Raw genomic sequence first — 6000 nt, forward strand, 5'->3', positions numbered from 1 at the left:
GCCAACATGGTGAAACCCCATCTCTACTAAAAATACAAACATTAGCTGAGTGTGGTGGCGCGTGTCTGTATTTCCAGCTACTTGGGAGGCTGAGGCAGAAGAATCGCTTGAACCCAGGAGGTGGAGGTTGCAGTGAGCCGAGATTGCGCCATTGCATTCCAGCCTGGTGACAGAGACTCTGTCTCAAAAAAAAAAAAAAAAAAAAATAAAAAAAAAGAACTGGGACTTCAGAACCTAATAGATCTCTGTGTACACCCTGCCAACCCTAATGAACTGTAGAATGGGATTGGTAACTGCATCTGCCTCGTAGGATCATTTTGAGAAAGAAGTGTATGAAGCACTGTGTATCATTCCTGGTGGTATGGACTAGACTGTTAGATGTTAGCTGCTATTTGATTATGGTCAGATTATTTTGGCTTCGCCAGAGATGACTTTCCATGGCCCAAGTATTCTGGGAGTTGGCAAATGCTGACTTTGAGATCAGGCACAGTTAGTTTAGGGTAAGACAGCGCCTCTCCACTCTGTAGGGCAGTGTCTTCCACACCTTAGCTGCATCAGAATCACTTGGAGTAAAAGGATAGGTTGCTGGGCCCCAGCCCGGAGTTTTCAAATGTAGGATTCCCACTTGCAGGTCTGAGGTAGGGTCTGAAGTTTTGCATATCTGATAGGTTCTTAGGTTGTGCTGATGCTGCTAGTGCAAGGACTGTATCTGAGAGCTGCTGCTGTAGGGGTGTGAGCTTGCTTTCTTGAAGGACATGGAGGGAGCAGTTGAATGGAGGGAAGGACCACTCCCTTGGGACCAGAGAGGAAGGGCAGTAGGGTGCACAAACCCCTCTAGTGCAGGAGTGGTGTGTTGTGATAAGATAGACATGATGTGTAGGATGGAAATGGCCAGATCTAGCATCCTGGAAACTGACTTTCATCCTGTCCAGCCGCCCATAACAGGTGTTGGGACAACCTGCTGGCGGATGAGGCCAGGCTAGGGTTTGAGCACAAACCCCTTTCTAGTGATGTTGGTCCCTGTGAGGGCTTCTTCATCCTTAGTCTGAGGGAGGCCCGAGCAGCCCACAGCCTTAAAAGTCGACAGAGTAGCTTCTTGGTCCTGTATTCCTGAGCCCAGCCCTGACTTCTGACCCGCTGCAATTTGCTTTTCTGCTCTTAGAAAGGTGGGGGTGAGGAGAGAAGGCAAAGTTTTATTCTAGGGCTAACTTCATCCAGCCTCTCCAAGCCTAACTGGGAAGACCCAGCTCCCAAGCTAGAGAGTGTTTGGAGAAAAAGAGAGAGTCCCTAAAGGATGATGCAAAGAGAAAGGCCTTATGTGCAGTCCCTTGGCCCAGTCAAATGACCTTACAAACCGCCTGTCCCATCCTCTGATCGCAAATGGAGAGGGAGCCTGGAGCTCCCTCTAGTGGTTACAGCATGGCATTGACGTAGAACACAAATATGTCCACCAAGTGCACGCCTGTACCAGTGCCTCCTAGTACCATGTGGAATTTTTTTTAATTTTTTTTTTTTTTTTTTTTTTGACACGATCTCAGTCTCTTGCCCAGGCTGGAGTACAGCGATGCAATCATGGCCCACTGCAGCTTTGACCTCCTGGGCTCAATCTGTCCTCCCACCTCAGCCTCCCAAGTACTGAGGTGCACGTCACCACACTTGGCTAGTTTTTGTATTTTTTGTAGAGACAGAGTTTTGCCATGTTCCCCAGGCTGGTCTTGAACTCGTAGGCTCGAGTGATTCACCTGTCTCGGCCTTGCAAAGTGCTGGGATTACAGGTGTGAACCACCAAGCCCTGCCCTGTATATGGATTTGAGGCACTGTTGGAAACACTGTCTTATCCCAAAATATGTTTGTGTCTTACAAATTTCTACCAACTAATTAGGTGAAAAGAAACTTTACCAAATCTGTTTCACCAAACCATAACCACATTGTTTTAAAATGCAAATACTGTACTCGGAAGAATTAAGGGATAGCTATCAGTCATTCACACCTTACAGTAAGTTCATCTTTGTGAATTGAGATCATCAAATCCAAATGAGCATGCATTCATTCAGCATTATCTGTATGCCAGGTGCTAAGCGAGTTACTTGGGATTGTGATGAGAAAGGAGGAAAATAGAACAATTCTAGGTGCATTAGGTGAGGGCAAAAGGCAGTACGTTATTGCAGCATGAGTCAGGTGTGGACTTGCAGTCAGCCACCTTGCTTTTGGGCTATGGGTAAGTCCTAGTGACTTTGAGCCTATATCAAGTATGAGGGTCTTGGGTCAGATGCTTTCCAAGCCTTTCTAGGTCCAGAATGCTCTTGACCTTAGGAAGTTTGGAAATTAGCCCGACACACATGGAATCCCTTTGATTGGGGATAAATTTAAGATGGTACAGCAGGGCGGTTTGGATGAAAAGGAACAAGCTGGGTTGAGAAGAGGAAACAGAAAAAACCCCACATGCTCATTAAGGGTACAAAGCAGGCTAGAATGAGCTAATGCTCGGGAGTGGGCTTAAAAGAGGATGTGAGTGGGCCAGGCATGGTGGCTCATGCCTATAATCCCAGCATTTTGGGAGGCCGAGGTGGGCGGATCACTTGAGACCAGAGTTTCGAGACCAGCCTGGCCAACATGATGAAACCGCGTCTTTACTAAAAATACAAAAATCAGCTAAGCATGGCGATGCACACCTGTAATCCCAGCTACTCGGGAGGCTTAGGCAGGAGAATCACTTGAAGTAAGATCATGCCACTGCACTCCAGCCTGGAAGACAGAGCAAGATGCTTTTTCAAAAAGAAAAACAAGAAGTGAGGATGTGAGTGTAGACAGTTGAGGAATGGGAATCTTGTCCCCTTACCATGCTACCCATTGGCTAGCATCCTGCTGGTTCTTGACTCTGGCAGTGTCCACTTGAACCTCAGGATGACAACTTGCTGGCCCATACCAGTCTATTGTCCTGTCTTGGGGCCTGGGAGCTCCTGGGCCTTCCCTGGCTTCATAAAAACAGTTTTCAGCAGTATTTGCAGACAGCCATGCCTAGTCTGGATGGGGAGCCTAAGGGTGAGGCAGTGGATGGCTCTTGCCAAGGATTGCTTCCTACTCTCAATGCCTTTGCAGACAGCTAATGTTAGATGGCATCTGGCACCCTCCCTTCTCTCTAGGGACAGCCTTTGTCCCCCAGCTGCTCTGTCTGCTTTCTCTCTGACTTGCTCCTCATTTGCCACCTTCTTCAATGCCTATAGGTGTCCAGGTTGCTGACTATTTGCCTGGGCTGGAAGCTCCAGCCCCTACATGACTGGGACTACAGGTGCCTGCCACCATGCCCAGCTAATTTTTTTTTTTTTTTTTGTATATTTAGTAGAGACAGAGTTTCACTGTGTGGGTCAGGCTGGTCTCGAACTCTTGACCTCATGACCTCATGATCCACCTGCCTCTGCCTCCCAAAGTGCTGGGATTACAGGTGTGAGCTATAATTCTAGCACTTTGGGAGGTTAAATGAACCCTTTCATGTCAAGCATTTAGCACAGGCCCAAAGTAAGTACCCTTTAAGGATAACCATTCTAGTTCCTGCAGGTCAAGAGGCTTGTTAAGCATAATTTCAGTTTGAAGCCATGAGGGCCTGATCCTAGCATGGTGGCAAAGGGAATGAAGAGAAGAGGCTGAGGGTAAAAGTGTCTTTTGGAGAATGAAATGACCAGGGCTCCTCGTGGTGTATTTAAGGACCACAGAGAGGCAAGACTCCAGGAGATGTCTTCCCTGGTTGGCTAGGAGAGTAATCGTGTCACTCACGGAGATGGGGGGGATTTGTGAAGAGTGATGAAAAGAATGTTGAATTCCATTTTTTGACATGTTGAGTTTCTTGGCAAGGGAATGACTTCTAGGAAAATGTTTCTAATGGGAATTTGGAAATTTGGAGTCCAGGGCATGGATTTGGAAGCCATCTGCATCCACATGAACTTTGACAGAATGGAGACATTCTCGGGGGTGGAGTGACAGATAGAGCCCTTGAAACTGCCCAGTTAACACTCATTCTCCAGACTCCTCCGTTCAAGTGGTGGCTTAACTCAAGATCCCTGACCACAGCTTCCTGATCAGCCGCCTCATCTCTGATTGTGGACCTTGGTTTTTGGATCAGAACAATCTGAAAGGAATGGCAGTAATCTTAGTACTGACTCCCTTCCCCTCGAAGAAGCCTCATCACCTTATCCCTGCCTGCTGACCTCATTGCCACACCAGGCCTGAGCGTTGGCCATGTTGGTTTAAAAGTGACTTGATCATGTCCCAGATCAGGATGTTTTCACTCCAGACAGGGAGCCTGAGCTGGTGGTGGGTGTGATACAAAGCTTCTTGTCTGGTATAGTCTAAAGATCTTGTGGCTTGATACATCAATTCCTGTGTTCTGAATCAGATGCCAAGGTCAGTTAAACCCTTATATTTTGTTAATTCTGCACCAGTTGGCTCCAGTCCTTATTGCCTGATTCTTGAGTGCAGAGTTAGCTTTGGACGTAAAGAGTCTTAGACCTGCGGTCAAATTATTTCCTCTGGTTTGACCCTCACATTTGCTCTCCAGAAACGGCAATAGCAAAAAGGTACCATAAGAAGGTTACCATTGAAGCAGTTAAAGGTACCCCATACTTTCATTAAATGAGAGTCTTTTTGATGAGTACATGTGTGAGAATTAGGGCCAGCTGAGAAGTTGGAGGGAGAAGTCCTCACAAGAGTTCACCCTTTCTTCTGACACCAAGTGCAAGTTCAGGGGATTCCCAAAACCACTCTCAGGTTTGGTAAAACGCTAGAGGGACTCACGTAACTTATTGAAAGCTGCTACACGCAGCATTATGGTTTATTACAGGGAAAGGATACAGAGAAGATGCATATAGGGTGGAGTCTGGGAGAGGTACCAAATGCGGAGTTTCTGTTGCCCTCACTGCATAGAGGCAGGACATGTTATTTCCCAGCACTGATGTGTGACAGTGTTCTCAGAGCATCGTCAATCAGGAAGTGTACCCGAGCCTTTGTGTTCAGCGTTTTTACCGTGGCTCCGTTACATAGGCATCGCAGTCTCCAGGCCAACTTCCTAATCTGTTAAGCTCCTGCTGGCTCAAAGCCCCCATCCCAAGTCACATAACTGATGGACTCAAAGCCCCAGATAAACAAAGTCACTCCTATCAGGCATGACTTTCCAAGAGCCCAGGGATTACATCCCAGAACCTGAGGGCAAAGGCCAGACCTCTTTTTGGATAAAGTTAAATTCTCTACTGTGCAGCATGAATGCAAAATAAACACAAATAAGATTTGGAACACCCTTAGACTTACTATAACACCTGTCATCTACCTCTTGAATACTCTCATGAGAACACATCAAGATGACTCAATGAAAATTATCCTAAGATCCCAAGAAGAACTGATCAGCAGAAGACTTTAGAATAGGTCAAAATGAAATGAGCATAGATTGAGATAAAATAAAATATCAGGAGGCTACAGCCACAGGCCAGAAAAGATTGCAAATAAAGAACAGCTGGAGGAAAAGATAAGGCCAAGTAAATTATGCTTCTTGTGGAAAGGGTAGGTCTCTCGGGACTGCAAAAGCTCTCTAGGATCCAACTTTCCAAGGCACTCTCCCAACCTTGGGAGCTCTAAGGTAACGTTTGTTGAAAGAAGCATTTTGACACTCTCTTCAATCAGGAGTTAATAATGGATGATTATGTGTGCAAAATTTCATACTGCTGCATGCAGGCACAAATGGCCCCAGGCTGCTACCAACCTTCCAGCTTCAGAAGATGAGGTAATAGATGAAGGATGATAAGATGTCAGAAATACAGCTGTCTGGCTGGGCGCGGTGGCTCAAGCCTGTAATCCCAGCACTTTGGGAGGCCGAGGCGGGTGGATCACAAGGTCAAGAGATCAAGACCATCCTGGTCAACATGGTGAAACCCCGTCTCTACTAAAAACTACAAAAAATTAGCTGGGCATGGTGGTGCGTGCCTGTAATCCCAGCTACTCAGGAGGCTGAGACGG

General features: G+C 46.7%; 1 protein-coding gene across 47 annotated transcripts in view; it reads left to right on the forward strand.

The window, feature by feature from the left end:
• SORBS1 (sorbin and SH3 domain containing 1) overlaps window positions 1-6000 on the forward strand; it is a 253867-nt gene that overhangs the window by 131336 nt on the left and 116531 nt on the right. The gene's annotated exons all lie outside the window — the stretch shown is intronic.

This window comes from Sapajus apella, unplaced genomic scaffold (assembly GCF_009761245.1).
Source record: "Sapajus apella isolate SASKATOON/1434 unplaced genomic scaffold, GSC_monkey_1.0 scaffold58, whole genome shotgun sequence".
Lineage (NCBI taxonomy): Eukaryota > Metazoa > Chordata > Mammalia > Primates > Cebidae > Sapajus > Sapajus apella.